The sequence below is a fragment of the Dermacentor variabilis genome, chromosome 1 (genome assembly GCF_050947875.1).
Source record: "Dermacentor variabilis isolate Ectoservices chromosome 1, ASM5094787v1, whole genome shotgun sequence".
NCBI lineage: Eukaryota > Metazoa > Arthropoda > Arachnida > Ixodida > Ixodidae > Dermacentor > Dermacentor variabilis.
In genome coordinates this window covers 36,585,603-36,609,810 of record NC_134568.1, presented here as the reverse complement: position 1 = coordinate 36,609,810, position 24,208 = coordinate 36,585,603, and the positions used below count along the sequence as shown (strand labels likewise).

The 24,208-nt window shown below is 44.2% G+C and overlaps 1 long non-coding RNA gene across 1 annotated transcript; it reads left to right on the top strand.

Moving 5' to 3' along the window:
* Nucleotides 1-7,630: 7,630 nt before the first annotated feature.
* On the top strand, nucleotides 7,631-23,897 carry LOC142570870 (uncharacterized). The gene is made up of 4 exons (XR_012825702.1): nucleotides 7,631-7,726; nucleotides 13,193-13,231; nucleotides 19,397-19,450; nucleotides 23,638-23,897. It is a non-coding gene; the product is annotated as an uncharacterized LOC142570870 (long non-coding RNA).
* The last annotated feature ends 311 nt before the right edge of the window (nucleotides 23,898-24,208 follow it).

Genomic DNA, 24,208 nt, shown 5'->3' with positions numbered 1-24,208 from the left:
GGAAACGCTTCTACTATAGACACGACATTGGTTGCGGGGAAACTAGATAAACTCAAGTTCAAGGTACAGTACAGTACGTCTCCGCTATTTCTGAAAAATAAACAACATGCAAACATGTCTATCAGACTCCTTACAAAGGGCGTGCAGAAGCAGAGCCGCATTAATTTAGACGCACCGCAGCATATAGCTGACACTACAGAAACGGTCGCAAATCAAATCGACACTTCTGTGCCCACCGCGTTAGCTTTGCGGCTATGGCATTGCTCGAGGTCGCATATTTAATCGCAACCGCGGCAGCTGCAATTCGACGAGCGCGAAATAGAAAACACACGTGCACTTAGATTTTGGAACACGTTAAAGAACACCACGGTGTCAAAATTAATCCGGAGACCGCCACTACAGCGTGCCTCATAATCCGATTGTGGTTATGGCACGCACAGCCCCATGGTCCACTTCAATTTTAGTACTTCTGCGACGATGCGATGTGCCATATGAGACAAAGACAATGCTCTACCCTCTCAGAGGTTACGAAATATGGCGCACAACAACGCCTCAAGCAAACACGTCTCCATGTGTATACTGTGTACTATGCAGACAAACGGCAGTGGTGCACGCAAGGTAACGTTTAACATAAACTCACCGCTCTCGTGTTGGACAAAACGTTGAAGAAATTAGGCTTTCGCCATCAACATCACCGCTAATTACAGTCAATCAAAGGAACCAGCACAGAAAGCTTAGCTTACATCGATTCCCACCTCCCCAATGCGGGGATCTGCATACCTTTTCTAATAAATGGCTATATTTCTTTGTTATTACATTTATGTTTTGTACTGCTAACTCTAGTTAGCGGTCGCGTGCGTGTAGAAATTTTGTAATATTGATCTGCGGCGCCTAATATCTACTTTTGGCAATAAAGCTTACGTCAGCACCTTTAAAAGGAGCATCTTGAGCACCCTTCAGCTCAGTCTCTCGGTAAATAGAACTGCCGATGAACGGAACTGATTTCCCTGTCCCTATGAGGTCCCGTTTAACGAAGTTTCCCTGTATTAATAGTGCCTGAACACTAACTAAGATTTGTATAGAAAAGTTTATCCCATGCTTTGCAGCTAACTCTCGTTTTCCTCGTGTGAGAAGAGCCTCTGTTAATCATTTGTGAATTTTTTCACGAAATCTCCTGGTAGTAAACCGCAGTACTGGTAGAAAAACAGCAAACACACACACACACACACACACACACACACATTATATATATATATATATATATATATATATATATATATATATATATATATATATATATATATATATAATGTGGTTGTGTTTGCTGTTTGTCTACCAGCACTTAGGCATTCGACATGCGAGGCGGCTGCTTTCCCATTTGACATTTACGGAGTTACTTCTCCGGCATATTGCTTTATCTTTGACGTCATTCGCAGCAGGATGACACAGAGAGCCTTTCTAAAGGCCTGCAGCCGTCCGTTCTAGATAAAATACATTCTACTCTTTAGTAAAGGGGATGTAGGATATTACCTTTAAAAAGAGTGTTTTGTCTAGTTTGCTTCCGAAAGAAAGGGGACGAGAAATATACATCAACCTTTCCTTCTGCGCTACTGCAACATCAGAAATAGCTCTGAATGGCTTCCAGCGCACTCATTAGATGTGATTTTTGCAAAGGGGAGCGCAGAAGTGTTGCGGAAAGAAGGATTGGTGTAGCAAAAAAAAAAAAAACACCCTGTATATTATTCTCTTTGATATGCTAATAAAGGCCATTTTAAAGAATTCATGACGTTGAGGCATCTACGAAGCTTTTTAACCAAATTAGACTGTCAAGAAGGTTCAAAAATCTTCCTTGTTATTAAAAACGCCAGTTCAGTACATTACCTCGTGAAAGGGGGGGGGGGTGCATTTATAGGCTTGGAATTTATTGAAACGGCAGTAGAGGCAGACAGCTACGAGAAAGCGGTACAGCTGACGGTAACTTACGTTATATTTGTCAAGAAATGCTTTTTTTTATTATTCCTTAGCCAACATATTTACAAATGTAGTTCTTTTACATTTAGCATGAATACATGCTCAATTGCTCAGACTATCAAGGTTACTAAAATAATCAGTGCTACTTTTTCTTCTACCTATTGTGGACGTGTTGCTTGGGGGGTCGTATGAGCTAAAATGTTGCACAGCTGAATTTTACAGCCAAGGACCGCGCAACGTGTGAATGAAAAGAGAAAGATAAGCTAGACTTTAAGCAAGCCCAGCGAATATGCGCCTGTACAAGCGACCGCGAGCTGTAAGCAGGCACGCGTTTTATAAGAGAGCATGGTTTTTCGTTAAAAAAGTAATATTAGAAGCGATCTTTCTATCCGGGGTACTACATGCCTAGCTCCGCACCCCACTTGAGTGGTGTCGATCGACGTTGCCGAAAACGTGTTCGTTATTGCATGTGAAGTTTGGAATGCGAGTCGACGTCAACCGTCACAATTTGGAGGCGTTTTTCCACAGTGGAAAGCCATTTGGGAAGAAACTACGGTGTCGCTTGGAATAGTCCAGAGCTTTTACCAGCTTCAGTGACTCCGCTGTCAGCTCGTTGATACAAACAGCAACGTAATAGTGGCTCCAAAATTACTTTCTTCAGCACACTGTCCCAAATTGAATGCAAAATGATCAACATGAGTGTGAGTCTACCGATGAGCCACGGCGTCCACTCTGGCCGCTGAGTGGTTTCAACGTGGTTTAAACGAACGGTGATCAAATTCGCCGCTTAGACGAAAGTCACTTTCGTCCATGGGTGGATGCATTCCGCTGCTGGACAAGTTGTTTCTTTTGAGGACGCAGCTATTAGTCCCCTGTTATTGCGGCGAGCGTCGACTTCGGCAGCGGCGCCGTAACCGGGCGAACGAGCAGTGCGAAAGATGAGAGAGAACGCGGTGCGCAGCGGAATACGAAAAAAAAAATTATGCAGACCCCACGCACTGTGGGAATCGGTGTAAGCGCAGCTTTCCGTGCTTGATGCTTTCATTGACGACAGCGGTGATGTTTACAACGAAAGCCTAATTCCCTCAACGTTTATTCTAACACACGAGTGCTGAGTTGATGTTAAACGTTACCTTGCGTGCAACACTGCCGTTTGTCGGCATAGTACACAAAACACACAGGGAGAGGTGTTTGCTTGAGGCGTTGTTGTGCGCCACATTTCGTAACCTCTGAAAGAGTTGAGCATTGTCATTGCCTCATGTGGCGCATCGCATCATGGCATCAGTATTAAACTTCAATTGGATTTTGTGGCTATACGTAGCAAAACCGCAATCGGATTATGAGGCACGCCGTAGAGGCGGACTCCGGATTAACTTTGACACCGAGATGTTCTTTAACGTGTCCCAAAATATAAGTGCGCTTGTGTTTTCTATTTCGCGCCCGTTGAATTGCAGCTGTCGCGCTTGCGATCAAATACGCGACCTCGAGCAACGTCATAGTCGCAAAGCTATACTGCGGCGGGCTCAGAAGCTTTGTTTCGACGTGCGACCGCTTCCGTAGTGTCGCCTGGACCCGGCGGTGTGCTTTAATTAATGTGGCTCTGCTTCTGCACGCCCTGCGTAAGTTGTCCGCTTGGCTTATTTGCATGGTGCTTATTTTCAGAAATAGCAGAAACGTACTGTACGGTACGTTGACCAAAGTTTATCCTGTTTCCCTGCAACCTCTATTGTTTCTATTGTAGTAGGGTTTCTTTGCATTCTCACGTCTCCTTTTCCCCCTTCTCCTCTTGTATGGGAACTGCCTCTTATCCCCTCTGCTCTCTACAGTTATATCTACGTCCCCTCTGGCCTCGCTCATTAGTAGAAAGGCAAGCGCTGCAGTTTCTGCAATGCTTTTGAGGGGGTCACAAATAATTGCAGCTATCACGATGCTAATGTGGCGACGCCCAGGGAGCTCCAGAGGGCATTGTGCACATTCGACGCTATTGGGTCCGAACGAGTTTCTCCATTCGCCTTTCCTCTCTGCATTTGTCCTGCCATGTATGCATGTGCTCTAACCTGCCCCCGACGCAGTGTGCCAGACAACAACAGCACCAGTGGGAAAGTCGAAGGAAGGGGCAAGGAAAGCTTCCTTTTAAAAGCGGCGAGAGCCATGAGGCGCCAGGTGGAAGCGAAGAGGAGGGTGCAGGGGAACCATGAAGCGGAAAGCGGAGAAGGGCATGCCGAAAGCGTGAGAAGGAAAGCATAGTGCATCGACGATCGGCTACTACATGGTGCCAGATTAGCGCGCGTACGTCGTCTGGAAGGTCTGTCGTCGGCGGCTGCTTTGAATCACGCCCACACGTGACCCATGGAACCCATGGAACGATCGGCGAATGGGGGTGGTGACTTCTAAGCTCTCCTAGTCCGGTGCAACGAATCGCTTCGTTAAGCCAAAAATGCGCGCCCCTCGCACAGGCTTTCGGTGCCACCAAGGCGAGGCATGTTTGGTGGACCGAGTATTGTTAGCTGGTTCGCTGTCGCCTTCACGGACCAATGGGATCAAGAAAGTTCCCGGAAAAGGGAGCTCTAAGGCGTTTGCTCACGGACCCCGGGAATCGTCATGGTCGTTTGACAGAGGCTGCAGCTAACTGAGGCGTCATACCATGAAGCAAGACGCGCCAGCTTGAGTCAAGCATGACAACCTCTGTCTACGAAGCGCCCCTCCTTTCTGTGTTTTAAGTGAAAGAAAAGTGCGGGAGTGAGTGTGTGAACCCTCACCATCAACGCGGGTCCTTTGACAACTTTGGATATTCCGAATGGACGAAGCACGTTGGACAGCACTTTCCCTAGCCTAGGCATCAAGGGAGGACAGAGGGCATTTTTATGAGCCGTTTTCGGCTGCTCAGTGTGCTTCGTTTTCAGTCATGCTAGACTGTTGAAATGTAACGTTTTCCACTCTTCATGTAGATGTAAATAAATCCAGTACTCCTCGTTCTGAATGACGACATGTTCCTCCCATCAGCAATGAACTTAGGATGGATGAGTCGGACGACGGCATGGGCCAGCTACCCCTTTTCACATGCCCGACGCAACCTCTAGCTCACACATACGCGCTGCTTCTCGCAATCTCCCAATTATCAAGGTAGTCGCGCCATGCATTGTTCCATTTGTAACGTGCCGCGCGAGACAGATTGTTCGTGCCAGCTAATGCATCGCGAAATGAAAACACGTATACAGCGACGTTCAAATTTCCCATTAGGGAGTATCGTAATCGTCAGTGAATTTTGTTCGTGGTAACTCAGGTCTGATACGGTATTGCCCAAAGATTGTACTATAGCTCATAACTATAAGACATTGTTTGTGTCAGGGCGAGAATTTCGAATATCGATGCGCCAAGTGCACTGCCTGGTAGCCGAGTGCCCACGCCGTGCTCGGATGTTCCTGATTCCCGGGCATGACAGACAAAAACGGATATACAAATGAGTGGGCCAATTAACGCGGGTACATGTTATTCTATATAGTTCTGCTACATGCATATTGCTACGTGAATACTGCGTGATTCTGTCACACGATGCACGCAATTTGCATGCCGCAATAATGCGAGGAAGGTGTGGCGTTAAGCGGGCAGTCTACCACTCAGAACTGGCTGCCAATTACGGTAACACAATGTGTGCCAAGACAAGGCAAACGCGGTCGACAGAAGATAAGATGCAATAATGAGATTGGGAAATTTGCAGACATAGGGTGGTGATCACAGTGACGGCCCCCAGAAATGACACATAGAATAATTACTTCCAACCGCGCATTGTTGTTGTCGAATCTCCCCTGAAATTCGTGTTGGGTTCTGGCTTACTCTGGCCACTCAAGCTGTGTCATGATGTCAGCTCCCACTCTCCAGGCTGCAAACGAGTCAGTTCATCCTTTGCTGACGACATTGAAGACATTTCAAATAGAACTGGCTCAGAGTATCGCGTTATGTCTTTTATTTTACCTGACTCGAATGCGCCACATTATATGTGAATCCTACTGCAAGCAGACTCGACTGCCTTCGATCTCTAATTTGCTCCACCATCCCAAGCTGATCTACCTTATGCATAAATGAAAGTTAAATGATGATATTCTTGCACATTTACTTACGAATTTGTATAAACGGATACGTCTGTATTTCTTCAATAATCATATGATCGGTACAGTGTAGTACTTGTTTGCATTTACGATTTAAGTGAGACGCCTTTGCGTTTTAATGGTTCTGTGTTTTTGACATTTGTTCGTTAGATGGTCAGTGCCTTAACCCCGTGCTGCCAAATGTCGTGAAATCATGACGTAACGAGTGATGGTCGACTCCACATTAATGCGCATAAATTCCGAGCTCATTTTTGCTCTTCTTGTGTTCTCCATAGAATGGCGCCGTCGTTGGAAATTTTTGATCGCCACTTCAGGACAATAATATGAACGAGAAGCGAGTGCGCATAGGGACAACTATGTTGTAGCCGAGCAAGTGTAATTTCACGTGGTCGGCTATTTGTGCTTTTCTACCGATAAAATAAAATTTATTGTTGTTTTCCTGCCCCTTAACGTTTACGCTTAGCACTATAAACCCTATAGAAGGTGGATTTAACGTTGCAATGCCTGGATTTTCTCTGTCACGAGTTTCCGATACCGGGCATTAGCGCCTTCTTTTGAACTTCCGCGGTAAGGCGACAATGGACCATCCTGGGAAGTCGTTACAAGGGGATCCGCCTTGCAAACTCCGCAGCTTGAATTTGTAAATGGCAATAGGTGCCATAAAAGAATTAGAGGTTAAATAGTACATTTTTGTTAATTAGGCGATTATGCATTTAAATCTTTGCGCAAGTAATGTCCACCTCTGAGTATTAGTACCGTATCTTGAAAGCAATATGCGATATGGGCAATGTGTATGCGCCGAATGCCGTTAGCTTCGTATGCGCTGTTCTTTCGAGGTTTACTTTGGATTGAAGCTAGAGATAACACGAAGATCAATTCGCTCCCTGCTACTTCGGCGCTTCCTCATTCCAGAGTTTTCACAGCGAGTTTCCGCGGTCATTTAGCGCGATGTGTTCATGTTTACCTGTGCGCGCGTGATACCGTGCTTGTTAATTTAGTTAGCAAATGAACGTTTACAACTTTATGCGGCCAATAAGACTGCTATCCTTACTTCGTATGGCTGTCTACTAATTTGCTATCGCAATCGACTCTTTGCCTCTCGGGCGTAACTGCGCTTTTTTTTTTCCGAGCGTGAAAAAAGTCCGCGAGTGCACACAATTGCCGCGTGAGTGGCCGCTCAGGCCCTGTGCGCGCATTCGCAGGCTTCTTTAACGCTCGTAAAACACTTTTATTTAGCACGTAATGAGCAAAAGAAAGATGTATCGGGAGTTTTTTATGTTGCTCTACAATTTTCTAATTTACACTTTTCATCTAATTATAATATTTGAGAAGTAATAATCTGAGAAATAATAAAGAATAATATGTCGTTAGATGGAATGCAAGAAAAAATAATAATCTGAGTGTCTCCAAGCGACTGCACACAACATTACCTTGGTTCTGTCCAGCTACGTGGCATTTGCATATTTTAAAATCTTGGTGCATGATAGTTTGGACACCCTGTATATGTATACACCTGCATAATAGTGGGTAATTTTGCCTTTCTTTTCTTTACAGGGAAATTTCGTGTTTAATTGAACCTGCTCCTCATAACGCCTCGACCACAATGAATTACAGTTGCAGTAAACTTCTGGTGACGCTTTATTTTGCAGGTGAGAAAACACGTCTTTTTGTGCACATCACGCGAGATAAGTTTGCTTCGATTCGTTAATCGGTTACCCATTCAAAATCATCTTGTAATTCAGCAATTCAGTAATTCTAACCTTTTCAAACCAGATATATAGAGGTGTCATTTAGAACGTTGGGCAAAAAGGTTCGTATAAACGCCTGTAATTACGATGGCAACGCCGCTCAAAATAATGCCACTTACTGCAGGCCCTGCTTTCCCAGTAATATGTAGAATATGAAGCGGTCCTATACAGTTCGCATTTACATACATACAAGTATTACATATAGAATTACCTAACTAGAGGTCGCAAATATTTAAGCGCTCCGCACTGAAGCTTTGAGTTAGAACAGATTAATTGCACGATAACGCACAATACTAGCTCCTTTATTGACCCAACCTCGGCATTCTTTAACACTTTAACAACGATATGCGTCTGCAGCACGCGGTACTTGCTTTCTGGGATTTCTTTTTCCGCGCTCGTAAAATAATCTCGAAAACTACAGCAGCAAGCGGTTGCAACTCAAGTGTCCTTGGTCGCGCGTTTGAAGTATGGATTTTTAGTTGGTCGGAGTTTGTTCGGCCTGTGAAGGGACTGAGCCACTTAAAGCTCACCACCTCAAGCCCGAAGTTCGATAAATATTAGTGGAAGACGATGGCATGGACAAGTAGCGCGATCATGCCTCTGAACGTGCTGGAACATTGCTCTGGGTAATAAAGCTTCTTTTTGTCCCTTTTACCTCGAAGATACCTTTGTTTTCGCACAGAGCGATCGAGGCCACTGGCTTTCAACCAAAGCAGTCAAGATGTTGATCTTGCGGATGTTGGTTGCAGAAGAGAATTGCAAGTTGCATGGTGTAACATAAGTGGCCTCACATTGTGCAACGTCCCAGTGATGCACGATTTTACAATGGACGTGGAGGCTGCTCTGGTGATTTGCAGGCGTTCACATTCACTCGTAACCGTCAATGTAACATACGCGGTAATACGTCCCCTTGACGGAAATGCACGGGAGCTCCGAAGGCATTCCGGCATTTCGTGGGGTGACGTTGTAGCCCCTTCAGAATGGAATCGTCCCTATCCGGTCCCGATACTAAAGCAAGTACTGTCGGCACGAGATATCGTAACATATCGCTCTCGCCAATTCTGTCGGGAAGGTGATGGAGATTATGATCCTCGTTTGCCTTGAACGGTACCTTGAACGTCATATGACTCTTCTGGCAAGCTTCCGACGCGGCCATTCGTCGGTCGACAACGTCGTCGGTTTTCTCGCTTCAATCCGGTAACGAAAATCAGTACAGTGTATCTCCGTAGCACTATTTCTAGACGTGAAGTTCGCTTATGATGATTTTTCTCATGTGGTCATCTTGATGCACTCGTGCTTACTGACAGTGAAGGCCAAACTGTGTGCGCATTCGGGAGCCATCTGATCCTAACGAACATTTTTGTTTTGACACAAAATGAAGGATAAGGGGGGAAGGAGGGGGGACACTTCTGAGGACTGCCATGGAGTTCCATAAGGGCGTGTTTTATGTCTACTTTTGTCCAATTTCACTCTGTTAGGGCGGGAAAAATAGGATTACCACGGCCAGTCAAACGGTCAGTCAAACGCATATGACATCTGCATCTGGGCTTCACGAGTTTCTCACTGGCAGTTCCATGCAAGGTTACAAAAGGCGGCAACGCCAGGCCTTCCTGCCAGCCTCTCAGCAGAAAAGCTTTGCGTAGTTACAGAAAATAACGCGTACGTCCCCTTTACACTAAAATCGGCCTCTTCATAGACTGCATCCATGAACCGCCAGCCTATTTCGTACGAAAAAAGGGTCAATTTGTAAGACGTAAAGACCGTCAGTGTGTTCTAAGTTGTTACTGTAAAGAACGCTCTTCGTTGGATTTAAGTGTAACAGCATGCAAGTACTGTTTAGCACCCGGAAGTCAAATATCCACACGCTTAAAGCACGCAAACGAAGGCATTTAGAACCTGTTTTGGTTTTCCGGGATGCACCTTAACAGCCGCGACTATTGACATTACTAAGGCCCATATCATGTTTATGCATATTGTCATTGGCAATCTTAGAACGCAACTTCTTAAGGTACTTGCAATATTGTACCTACATCCGCACAAGCAAAATATACTGCCTTGAAATGTTGGACAAAAAATGGCAGGTCCTTACAGATAATTGGTGGCAGCGGAGACGTGCTGGAAAAAATTGGTGGGCGCTCTAATTTGGTCGTACAGACCTGCGTAGCAATCGGCGGCAGCAACATCTGGTCACTCGTTGGGACAGGGCGACATCTTTGAATGGGAACTGCTGAAAAAATTCGTGATCAGAGGCGTCATACTGCTCTCCATAAGTGAGATACAGGCTTCTGGAAGCCTAGTGATTCGAAGAAGGCAGCCCACCGCTGTGACTCAAGCTTACCTAGACGTCGTTGTATCTTAGTTTGTGCGCATCTGGAAATTGTTAGGTCGTCGAGTGCCTTCGTACTACTTTTCTTTCGTAGACCCCGTCGTGAGGCTGCTCGAAGACGCTGTAACTTCATATGGTATTCACTCAATTTTGAGCAGCACGTGAAGGTAGGCCTGACAAAATTTCATACTGAGCCTCGTGCGATCTTGGTGAACAGGCCCAATATATTCCTTTTGACCTCTACAATGAATCCTCATGAGCTGGTACGGTGGCTCCAGGCAGGAACACTAGTGCTTGAGTTCAACTTCTCGAGCCTGGTAAGTGTCGTTTGGAACATTTATCACATTGCCCGAACGCAATGGCCAGCTGTGTGGGTGAAATAATACAAAGGTTGATGCTTGCGCATTTGGAATGCTGTTTGGAGTACCTAATTCATAAATATATTATGCAATACCGCAATGATAACAACATACTTTCACCCCACCACCATGGCTTTAGATCAGATTTTTCCATGGTTACGCAACTAATCGAATTTATTCACGACGTTGCAACTACACTTAGTATTCGTGCGGGATTGACGCCATTTTGTTGACTTCTCCAAAGCATTTGACAAGGTATGTCATACTAAACTACTTGTTAAACTGGACACTATTTTCAGAGGTATAAACGGAAACCATTTGCTTGGCTGGATAGGAGGCTACTTGCATCTGCGGTCCTAGCTTGTTTCATTAAATGAGAGCACTCCTCTTCAGTAGATGTTTAATCCGGCGTCCCGCAAGCCTCCGCTTGAGGACTACTTTATTTATTATTTATGATAATAATGTCGTAAGCATTGTTCCTAACACGGCTGTGAAGCTCTGTTTGTGTGAAGACGACTGTGTCTTGTACTCTAACATTACTAGTGTAAATGACCAGGAGATGCTGAATAACGTGTTTAGTTGCTTTTGCAGCTGAAGTAAGACACGGCAAATGGAAATTAACTTCCATAAAGCGGTATCCGTGACCTTCATGAACAAAGAACAGCCCCTGAAATTCACCTGCACTAATCAAGAGATATTGACTTCTGTCAGCGAGTTCAAGTATATTGGAGTAACGAGTTCGTCCAACCTAAAATGGCACAAACCCGTCGACTTAATTTGTTCTACGGCACTAAAAGCACTTGGCTATTTAAAAGGGACACTAAAACAATGACCAAGGAATGTAAACTAGCAGATTACAAATTCCTTGTCAGGCCTGCTCTAGAATATGCATCTGTTGTTTGGTCCCCTCACTGCGCATCTGACGTATCAAAGCTAGAGGCCGTTCAGAAGAAAGCTGCTAGATTTAGTTGTAATCGATAAAACCGCAGTTTCTCGCGCATGCTGGCCTGCTGTCGCTTCAGCCGTTGGCACATGGACTCACGTGTGAAGGATTATAACGTTCCACTAAAATTGCACAGGTTTCTGCGTTCATCGACGTACCTGGGACATGTGTTAGCTCCTAAGCGCGTAGAAGACGAGTTCATCCTTTGAATATTGCTCTCATCAGATCTTACTTTGGTGGGTTGAAATTTTATTTCTTACTATTTACCATTGAATTGTGTAATAACCTACTCACTTGTTTCCGAGAATTCCGCATCAACGTTTTGTAAAGGAAGTTTCTTTACATGTGACATGTTGATCGCATGGTGTATTAGTGTAAACATACCCGCCCTGCTATGTCTCAGATATGAGGCAGTAGCATTTATGAATAAAATAAGTAAATAAATCTTAGAAAAATACATGCGGCCATTACACGTGTATCTACGATATACATTATTAGAATGGGCCTGCAATTTAGATATGCTCAACTGCAATCTCTTGGCCCTCCCTCATACCTTCGGTTACAATCAAGACTGCTCCAAGGAGACGCGGCCGTTTTGTGTAGGTAATCGTCAGTCGCGGCGTCAACCAATGCCTACGCCTTCGCCACTGGCTGACACAGAAGCCAATCACCACTGCGGAGAAGGGGAATGTGTGCAGCAACGCTCATTCACCGCTGTACACATCTGACAACTGATCGCAGTCGGTAGAGATAATTCTAGAACATAGATGTTAATCGTCGCATCACAAGGTCGTGCGAGCGTTATTGCGCTTTTTGCGATCCATCGGACTTCGTGAACGCCTGCAGTACTTCTTGTTTTGCTTTCGCTTCCTCCTATATTTCTTATCCATTTTCCCCACGCTAGTGCACGATAGCTATCGGGAAGCTCGTATCTAGTTACCCTACCTATTTTACTCTTTCAATCTCTTTCTCAGAGCGCAGCTTCGCACCTTTTCTGGATTCCGTCCCATTGCTTCTCTTCCCTAAAGTTGACCTGATGTGGTCTTTTTGAGTATTCGTAGCCTCCTATACCGCTCCTCTCTCTAGTGGATTCATGTCTGCAGCAAGACCACCTTTTTCTGTGTGGTGTGTCGGGCAAGAGCAAGTGCGCCATTTCATTTCAGAAGTCGGAAAGAAGCCTTACTAGAAAAAGATCCTACGCTCCCCCACACAACCACCCTCAACGCAACAAGAACCTGTGAAGTTTGCCACGTATAGAGAGTCCGCTGCCTACTGAGCCCACAAATTTATGTATAACCAATGAAGTGAAGTTTAAGGTTTTTTGACAGCTCCAGTATTTTCTTACTCTACGCACTGCACCGCACCTCTTTGCCAGCAACTCACAGTGTGCCCGGCAGCCACTGGGCATGTGTTTTGACTCAAAAGCCACTGCAGCCGATGAAAGAACGCAAGCAAATGGTGGGGCTGTTGGTATTACTTGCACCAAGTGTTTACGACAAAGCGTCTATACGCCAAGTAACTGGTTACTAGCGAAATATTTCGTCATCACCTACCAATATGTGCAACATTGTTGTTAGTGCGGGCGCCACGTGTGTGTTTCATCTTCTCATTCGTAATATTCTCACCATCACCCCTCACCGCCTTTTTCTTCGGGGCGTTCTCGCGCAGTTTCTCGGAAATAAAACGTTGAGTCATCCAACGTCTTATAGTAGTTTATTTTTCACTCGTTTTCTTTACAGTATGGAGTGGCCTAAGTGGCGCAGTGGGAAGAAGCGCGAGTGAGTATTTCAAGAATCAATACATTTTTCGGTAACTGCGACATAGAAAAACGTCGGAACAATGCGGCCAGTTTTTGTCTTGTAGACATGTTTCAAGTGTCACCGACACGCTATGAATGGCCAAGTAGTTCCTTGGGGTTATCAGTGTAAATACATCTTAGTCAGCTCAGGCACAAAAGACGAAAGCATGCCTCTACTTTGTACACATGAACCTCGAGCGCGAATACAATAAAGAGGCGAGGCGCTCCGATTCATTAAGTACGTGTCCTGTTTTACTGGCACAGTATCCAATGATCGGTGCCGTTTGGTACCTGTTTATCCCGCTACCGTTGCTTCAACGAGTGTCAAAATCGAAGGCGCCTTAGTGGCGTGGAGAAAGTCCCAGGTTGCGGTGTCTGGAACACACGGTTGGTTTGCAAATATAGACTATCTATGACGCCAGCCTAATGGTGCCATCCACCAGCAGATCACCTGTCACGCGCCTATTATTATTATTATTATTATTATTATTATTATTATTATTATTATTATTATTATTATTATTATTATTATTATTATTATTATTATTATTATTATTATTATTATTATTATTATAGTAAGATTCAGTACACGCGAAACTAACTGCGGCACACGGCCCAGGTGATTTTCGCTAACTGCGTCACACGGCCGAGGTGCTTTTCACTAACTATGTCACAAAGCCACGTTCAGCGAGCGTGCCCAAAAACTACCGAAATAAGTTATAATAATGTTGCCGCCCATAGAAAGCGTCGCAAACATCTTCCAGTACGAGTCATTAACTCAAAGTAACTACGCCAGGACGGCCGAGCTGTTTTTCGCTAATTTATTTATTTATGTAAAGACACCTTACAGGCCCCTAGATGCATAGTGCAAGGGGGGAGAGTACACCCAAACATTATACAATAAATAGAATACATATGTGAATACATATACAAAAACTACAGTGTAAGAAATGCGCTAACATGCAGTAATGTGGTGTTAAAATTGTACAAAGGATAAACCTGAATACTTTTGAACGCGAGAGGTGAGTGAACACGAAGTAAAATATAACCAATACAATTACAGAGAGAACGGGACAATATTTGGCTATAACAAAACAGTATTTCAGGGGTAGTAGCACAATAATAACGGCGAACTCAAGAAAAAATAACACGTTAGGTTATGTAGAGTTTAAAAAATGCGTTGTTAGAAGATGCCGGAAATTTTCCTGGTCACCCTCATAAGCCATGGCGTTAGGAAGATTGTCCCAAACGCGAATGGCTCTTGGAAGAGCGGAGTAGTTAAATGAATTAGTCTTTCCGTAGATGCGCATGAAATTGAACTGATTACATAGCCGGTGTGACCTGTAATGAGGAGTTTCAAGAGGCAGAACTGCTGGCGCTGTATTATGGACATACTTATGAAACAATGATAGCAGGGCTATATCACGACGATCATGCAAGGGCTGTAGTGAGAGGTCGAGTTTAATTTGTGTTATGCTTTCGTTATAGTCATAACAACGTGAAATAAAACGCGCCGCCCTATTCTGAAGAGATTCGAGTTTTTCGATCAAGTATTTCTGATGGGGAGGCCAGACGGATGCGGCCTATTCAAGCTGAGGTCGAACAAATGTTAGATGAGCTACGTTAGAATGTTTTTAGTAAAAGTATGCAACTTGCGTCTTACGTACCCTAATGATCTCGAAGCATTGGAGCAAACGTATGCAGTGTGCGTTGACCACGAAAGAGTCGAAGTTAGGTTAACACCAAGATATTTATATTGAGTATCATGCAAAATAGTGACGTTGTTTATGTGAGATGCAAACGTAGATTTAGTATGCTTGCGGCTAAAAGAGACAATTTTACATTTCGAGACGTTAAGCTTCATTAGCCAAGTGTTACACCAAAGAGAAATAAGTTCTAGATCTTTTTGGAGGATTGTATGATCATAGGCACATTTGATGGAACGATAAAGAATGCAGTCGTCTACAAAAATGCCCACGTATCAGGAAATGTTATTGGGTAAGTCTTTAATGTACATTAGAAATAGTAATGGCTCAAGAACGCTGCCTTGTGGTACACCTGAAGTAACGTGCGAAAGAGGAGAGGAAAAATTATCAACGGCTATAAATTGCTGACGATTAGAAATGAAATTGTGAATCCATGTTACTGTAAGAGAATCTAATTTAAGAGCAGATAATTTCAAGATCAAACGGCAATTTGCTACGAGGTCAAACGCTTTTGAGAAGTCTAGAAAAGCACAATCAGTTTGTAGATCCTCTTCCATGTTAGTATGTAAATGAGTTGTTAATCCTAGTAATTGCGTTTCACAAAAGAAGTTATCCGAAATCCGTGTTGGTTAGAAAAGAAAAATTTGTTGGCTTCCAGGTGACTGTAGACATTTGATGCATTTACATGTGGTAGCATTTTGCAGCATATAGATGGTAATGATATGGGACGGTAGTTTTCCGGTGGGTGTTTATTTCCTGACTTAAATATGGGTATGACCTTTGCTGTCTTACAATCTGAGGGCAGCACGTCAGCCTCTAAAGATTGCATGAAGATGTGAGACAGAATTTTACTAGATGCCATGACGGTGTTTTTCAGAATTCTAGAATTAATGTGGTCAACGCCACGGGATGTGGTTAGCTTGAGGTTATTTATCAGGCATGCGACACCTTCAACTGTTATTTCAATAGGTGACATGTATTGGTAGTTTAGCTCCGATGCATCTGGTAGATCAGCCTAATCTTCTGTGGTGAATGTAGAAGATAAGCGAGTATATAAAGTGGAAGCACAGTCATTATTTCGAATGGGAGTGTTATTATTGTTGGAGTCACGGGAGTCATGGAGTCATTATTGTTGGAGTCACTATGGAGTCACAAGTGTCGGTTCCTTGTCATAAAAGCCAAAATCGCTTGAAATGCGTCGCAGACTGTCAAACAAAATGTATCACCTTGCCCGTAGTCCAATAGCGCAGTGGTGCCGTGTCGAAGTGCTGAAAGAACGCAAGAATACGCGGGGAGCCCGACAAACATGCTACATCCAAAAGAGACGGGTCGCCAAACAGGCGAACTCCACATGCGCACCCGGCCCGGTAGCTTCGGTGGCGTCGGCCCGGCTTCGGTGGCCTGTCTGGCGCATGACGCATGCATCTGTCGCGCTTGGCGTGCCGTTAGCTTGTTGCTAGCTAAGGCAAGAAAACGTCCAAAAGTACAAGCTCATTTATACGCATTTTTTTTTCGTTTTAGCGGGAAAGAATTAAAGAAAAACGTCTGGACGTTCATTTCACATTCTTTTTTTTTTCCGATGCCCGCGCCAACTAACGGATGGGATTAACACTAATCGTTACGTGCTTCCTGTTGACGGTTTTTGCCGAGTGTCCCTTCTTGTTGAATTTCTTTCTCTATGGTAACACGATGCACTCCATAAAGAAAAACAGAATAAACTCGAAACGAAAAAAAACGACCCTCGGTCCATGAAGTGAACGCGCATTTCATGATTTTTCTCTAATTTCCTCGTCATTGTTTATCTAATTATTCTCTTATTGCTTATCTAATTATTTCTCTTACCTTTAGCCCACATCGAGACAGCACAATTACGTACATTATTAAATGATCATTTTACTATTTCACAGCGATGAATCACCGGCTGTTTTTTTCCAAGCGCTGATAGAGAACTCATTACGTGTCTCTGTGCGCGCCAAGTTATGTCGGGCGCTATCCGCAGCGCCGCCGGCCTATACTTATCTAGGTTATCCATCATCCGTCGTGAGAGCTGTGTCGCTGACTAGTACAAATCACAATCAAGCCTTACAGGTCGTCATCAACCTTATCGAATGATCTTGGCTGCTGTGCCAACTTTTATCGCCGAGCTTCGTACACCCGCATCGCGAATCTTCAAAATGGAGGCATATGCGCTCGCGCGTAGAAAATGTTGGCAGTGGTGACTTTCTAACCTACAAACCCACGCTCAGAGGGCAAGTGGCCCACTAGGCCCACAGAGGGCCCACTAGGGTAAACACCCACCCTTGCAGAAAGGGAATATATCTCAGCCATATATGAATGCGTTGTAGCAGCGGTCCAAAACAAATGTCAAAGGAGAACAGTTTCTATGAAGCCTTTGTTGACAGATTTGGAGATTCTTGAAGACATCAGAAAAATTCCCGTTTCAACAAAATTTAATGCCAAACACGCCACATCCGCGATGCGTTTCGTTGGTGGCGGGATGGGCCTTCCGTTGGGGCGTTGTTTCACCGGCCGAAATACCACTGATATCTGAGAGCTCATGCGCATCGCATCGCGCCACACAGACAGATAAGCAATCTATGATTCGATAATGATGATAATGAGTGACGAGGGATTATATGGGTCCCACCACCGTTGATAATAGTTCGACGGAAATGATATAACGGCGGCGCAATTCTGATTAGCTGTACAAGGACCGATAATGGTTGATAAGAATTCGATCAATTTCGATAAGGATGATAACGGCCTGTAAAGGTTGATTATGATTTGTACTGGTCAGCTCAAGCTTGATAAGATTCATAATGATACCGGGATGTGTGGAGATGAGCAAGTGGCACAATGTTTACGCCTAGCTAGCGAATTCCAGTGGGATTACTGCGTATTTTTTTATCATCCACCATTCACGACACATTGTTACCATGGAAACGCCGGCAGAGCGCCGCTCTTACCAGTGACGAAGCGCTGCAAGTAATTGCACTGGCATAGAATCGTTAAAGAATCCCCGCCTTGCCATCCCCTAAATATTATGCTGCAGTTATTTTATCGTAATAGCAATAAATGACCAATTCAAGCGAATTTTGGCCGTCGCCGTGATGTTCCGTATAGAGTCAACTGCGTAAAAATCAGCGGCTCGTGCGATGTGGCTGCGCATGGCAGAAAGAACGAAGATGCTGCGGGTGTGATGGCAAGCGCGCGAGGGTGAACCGTGAGTATTGACATGATGCCGGCTCCATCTACCCGCGCACTCAATGTTGGAGGTCCAAGGATCGAGTGCTCTTGGGAATGAGATCGCGCGCATCCTCTTAAACCGGCTTCAGTCCCGTGGATTAATACTGACAGAATGCGCTGACTATATATTCATCCCTTAAATGTTATAGCTGCAGTGAGGGCCGTTCACTACTTGGGAGTTCCTGTCACATGCGCTGCAACCCCATTTTTTGATCGTCTTCAAGTTTCCTCACCATCATCCGCATTATCCGTGCCACCCGCGATTACGTTGTCTAGACACCCTTACTGAATGACTAATTGAAGAGGGTGGCCGTCAGTCGTGAACTCCTGTTAGCTTGAAATACTATTGAACTTTTCTTCATGTTAGTCTTCAAACCTATCCTCAACTTTGTTTATTAATATATTCAGCCATTTGTTATAATTCGACTCGAGCATTGCTAAAGAGAACAAAGTTATCTGCAAACCGCAAGTTGCCTTGGTATTCCCCGTTTAAAAATGCGACATATTCTCGGTATATAGCACCTTATACTTCCTGTACGCATAATGACATGTAGTGAATTATAATAGAGAAACTGTATGGTCTTCCTGCCTGACAACCTTCCCAAGCGTTAGTTCTTTACTTTTCTTGCGAATTCGAAGTGCAATAATTGCGAAATCAACGCACATATGTTGTTTTTTTACTATATCCCCGCATGTCCACACTACGTCTTCAATACACTCCGTCTAGATGTCAGCTTAAACTAAAGACATGGGCATTTGAATTGGGTTTGACCGCTCCTCTTTTAACATTTATCAAGCTTAACTGCAAGCCCTAGTTGATACTCGTTGCACAAACGGGGAAGGCGTGACCGAAAATTTAATGGTCACCTATACAAAGCAAAGTTGTGCAAAAAAAAAAAAAACGACTACACGAAACAATTGAATCTCCTCGCTGCTGAGCGTTTTGACGCTTGTGTGATTGCATGGGCCTCTCATCATTTCCCAGCGCAGGGGTTAATTACTTGAACCTGCAAGCCTAGTCGACACAACTACCTGCCTTTTCTTTTTCTTTATTTTTTTCAGCGCTGTTATTTGAAAACTTATGTCCCGTTTTAGCTGAATACGTTCGAACAACGCACTTCATATATAGTTCGAACACCGTTTAAGCAATATGTTGCCACATCTCCTGACGCCATATATCTTACTCTTCTCAGATCTTCCAGGTGGCCCTCCGGCGAAACCGCAGATGCCACCCGGCGCAAGCATAGGTGCGTATTCTTTAAGCAGCGCGACACACGGCACAGCAAAATAACCATAGGACAGTCCACCCGCCCTGTGATTGTTTTCTTCCAGTGTCCTGTGTCGCGCTGTTCCAAGCTGTCGTTAAAAGGTGTACGAAGTAGCCCAAGAGAACGTACAGTTAACGTGCGTTCATTCAGTGTGGGATACCAAAAAAAAAAAAAAAAAAGGCGAGCCAAGAGCGGTTGACACTGACGAAAGACGAGGTCTTTTTTCTTGGGCACATTACGGTATCATGCGGTTTGTTGTTTAGACTGCACTACCCTATAGGGATCGGTTAACCTTTCTAGACTGCACTAACCCTGAGAATGGCCCATAATTTTCGTTGAGTAAGCTGAACTTCCGGTTACCGCGTTAGGTGCACGCCGTTTGAACGAGTAAACTTGAGTTTCGTTTGGGACCTGTTATTTTTTTTTTTTAGCCAATTGGCTGATCCGTACATAGCTGTGCGCTCATTTGGTGTGCGTCTTTTTCCTTCCAAGCTTCAGTTCAAAGCCTTTTTTCGTTCTGCTACGGGCAATAGAAGGCCTGAAATTATCTAGTTTGACGAGACAAAAGTGGCGAGGCACCCAGGTCCCACGAACCCTTAATTGATCCGAAGTGCGCAGCAAAGACCTCACCTTCAAAAATAGCGCAGCAACACGCACGAGCTTTCTTTTTTTTTTTTTTGCTCTCTTGTCCGCGCCCGCCTTTTCTATTTGTTTTCTTCAGTATGAAACTTGACCAATTAGAAAAGAACAATGCTTAACTGATAATTTACGTGGATTTTGCATTACTGTAAACTTTCCCATGTATGCGCACAAAAACCTTGGGAACCTATTGCAACATATACGCGCACGAACAACTTACGCAATGGTCGCGTCGTGGCAGGGATCGTTAAGGACGCAGGTAGGCGCAGAAAGTCGAAATCTGCCTCTACAAAACACATCCGATGACCGAGAGGGTGTGAGGCGAGAGGATGCGGAAACAAGGGAAAATGTGTTAGCGTGTCGAATTGAGAGTAAAGGAACGCTGTGTACAAGGTCAAAGCCAGGGCACAAACTCCCCCCCCCCCCCCCCCTGGTCTGTCAACGCACGCGCGTTAGCCGGCGTGTCAAGGGCGTCTGACACGCCGGCTGAGAAAAAAAAAGGAATGGAAGAAAGGGGGGGGGGATACGCCAAGAAATCAAACTAAGTGTTGTTGCCTAGAGCTTGAGCTTTGAGGCAACAACACTTTGTTTGATTTCTTGGCGTTACCCCCCCCCCCCCCTTTCTTCCTTTCATTTCCTTTTTTTTTGTCAACCGGCGTGTCAGACGCCTTTGTCACGCCGGCTAACACGCGTGCGTTGACAGACCGGGGGGGGGGGGGGGGGGGGGTTGTGCCCTGGCTTTGACCTTGCACACAGCGTTCCTTTACTCTCAATTCGACACGCTAACACATTTTCCCTTGTTTCCGTATTCTCCCGCCTCACACCCTCTCCCTTTTAGAAGAACCCCACCTATATATACTGTGGCGAGGAAAGCATACGTCGCCTTGAAGAAGACAAGTCCACTTGTCGAAACGTTGGCTCCTGCATTCACCTTGTTCGCGCTTTGCTCATCGTCTTTTCGTGTTCCTGTCTCTTGTGATATCCCTAACGCCTGCCAACGTTGTTTGTGGCAACAGCTATACTTGCAGTAGGAAGTGAAATAGCTTTTTTGTCAAAACTACGAACGGCGATTCGCTAACATGCGCTCGGAGATGCATAGGGCTATTTCTATAGGCAGCGCTTCAGCGCGAGCTGTCTTAACTTACAAGCGGTGTATAAATGTGTGCAACGATATCAAGAACTCCAGAAGTCCTCTAATATCACTTTACATTGCTGTTTTGTTTGCTGTTCTTGTTGTCTTTGACGCAAAAATTCCGAAACAGTACAGCTTCTTATTTCTCTGTCATACCAACCATGATTTTTAAGCAGTCACTTCATACAGGTTGATCACCACCTGAGGGGAAGACCAGGACGCTGATTTCACATCGTAAATCGGGTGGCAAACATTCCCCTCTTAAACACCGACCAATACCAGCCACGACCACGTCGGATAAAATTTTTCAGCGCATCATATTTTAATCATCTCGCTAACTTATTAGAATCCAACTTTTTTTCTCACTACTTCACAGCAGTTTCCGCCTGTTATACTCATCTGAAACGTTGCTGATATCGTTCGCTTACAAACTAAATCAAACTCTGAGTGGGTCCTCACTAGGTGATCACATTTTTTAGACTTTTCGAAAGCTTTTGACAAGGTGTGCCACAAAGTTCATCTGTACACACTTAGTTTACTCAGCGTTTACTCGAAACTTCTAACGCGGATTGAGTACTTGTTTATTAACCGCTTTTAGTTTGTGTCTGCAAACAACGCTAATTCAGAGTCCTCTGCTGCACACTCCCTGCCGCAAGGTTCAGTCCTCGTTCATCTGCTTTTTCTTATATATTATTGACTTGCCTCCATGGGCTTCATCTAACTCGGTTTTACTTGCAGACGACTGCGTTATCTCTAGAAAAATAACATGCCCCAACAATATTAACGAACTCAGTCATATTATAATGGTGTTTCCTTTTAGTGCAGATATAGGGAAATGAAATTAAGTATGCAAAGATCCAAATTTATGCGAGTTTCTATATATGAAATAAGATGTTTGCTGTTTCTGTCTGAAAATAATGTATTCTTCTATCGGAAAACGCGCCTTTATGTAAATATCTCAGTGTACACATAACATCTAACCTATCTTGGACTATTCATATTCGACACGTCATTGATAATGCTAATCGTAGGCTTGCATACATTCCCTGCAACTTTTTGAGGTGTCCTGTGTTCGAAAACTATTTCTTTATAAATCACTTATCGGGGCAAAACTCGAATAGGCTTCCTAGGTTTGGGACCTATATCGGGCTAGTTTGATCCATTCACCTTGAAATGGTTCAAAATAACTCTCTTCGTTTTATACTATCTAATTACGATCGCACTGCTAGCATAGCTCTAGCGAAGTATCACTTTAATCTAATTTCTTTAGCATACTGCCGCAAATTATTCTGTTGAAACATTTTTCATAAGGTATACTATAACCCCGATTCACGTAAGCAGCTAATCCTTCCCCCGAAAGTGCATTTCACATTGACTTGATTAAATTTATAAAATTGCTGCTCCACGCCCTATTGTCGACCGTCGTTTTCTAATTCTTTCCTACCATGCACATCGAACAAGTGGAATCACCTCCTCGCACAGCTGCAACTGTTCTAAACCATCATGTATTCTTGAACGCACTACGTAACATTGTACAGCAAGAAAATAATCAGTAGTTTATATATAATGTCGTATTTGTGAACATCTGTGTACTAATAATTTTTTTCTCATAGCTAATTTTCTTATAAAAAGGAACGATCAAATCTATTTGACAATTATATCGTATTAACCACTCCCCTCTATAATTTTATGTGAATTTGAGGGTACTTGAAATAAATAGATGAATAAAAACCTAAAAACACGCCACCAAAAAGCTCCATTTGGCACAAAAATTAAAAAAAGAAAAATACAACTACCCCCCAAAATAACGAAGTTTCTCTAGTATTGTACAAACAAACGGCACTGTACGCCTAACCACCCAAAGCGCGGTGTGGTCTCCGGCCGTCACCTACCGCCCCTACCCCTCCCCTCTTTTGTATAGTATATTCTGTCAAATGTTGCCCAGACACATATTTGTGCTGTCAGAAGATTCTAGCCAATATGTTTACGACGCTGCTCGCGTGGCTTCTGCAGCGCATATTTGTAGCACGGCAGCACAGCCCTCAAACAGGCTCCCTACTCCTGGTGTCTCAATAACGTCACATGGCATTTAAGCCACCTATAGTGACGCGCGTATGACAGCCATTGGGAACACTGATAGGTGGCCACGTACATTTGTCACTGCGAACCTGTCTCAATTTATTCGTCAAAATGTTTGCCGCAGTGGATAACTTAGCGTACCAGTGTTTCATTTCCTTTCGCCATATCTCCGTTTATTATTATTTCAGCTATTCTTTCTAAAGCGGGAAGAAGTGCCGGTATTCTCTTCCGTAATCTAACACAGCAATTAAACATTTTGTTATAACGGTGTTTCTCTAAAGTGTCGGAGATGTAATAAAAAAATATCTTTTTATAGGTTCTGAAGGTTGTCCAAGCCGCCCCCATGAATGTAACGGTTACTGCATACATCTCGGCTATCCAGGCGGGCATTGCGACTACATGGTGCCTACTGTTTGCATGTGCGAAGTACAAGGATAAGTCCTTCCATCAGAGTAACAAGCATGCGGCACCCACGTCGTCACCACTCGCCCGTGTGATTGGAGTGAATCGGCGTTATTTCGTCACTCACAAGGAAAGCTTAAATATTCTAGTGAACTAGAGATTACCGTCGCATGCTCCCCCTTCAATGCCGCATTATTACGTATAATAAAGAATACCTACGTTCACCTGAATGACTCCATTTCGCGTAATCGATGCAGAGATAGCAAAAAGCATTCTTCACACGTACAAGCTGTGCGATTAACGGGCACAAAATATATTGGTAAACCACATAGGTAGGCAAAGTGATTGTAACACTCTCACGCTTACTGACTACACCACTCCTCTCTCCCTCATCATCCCCCTCCCCCCCCCCCCCTTTGCAGATTATTACGAGTCGTAGAGTGCGTTGTAGGCGGGGAATGGGAACAGGTGCTGTAGGCCTGTAG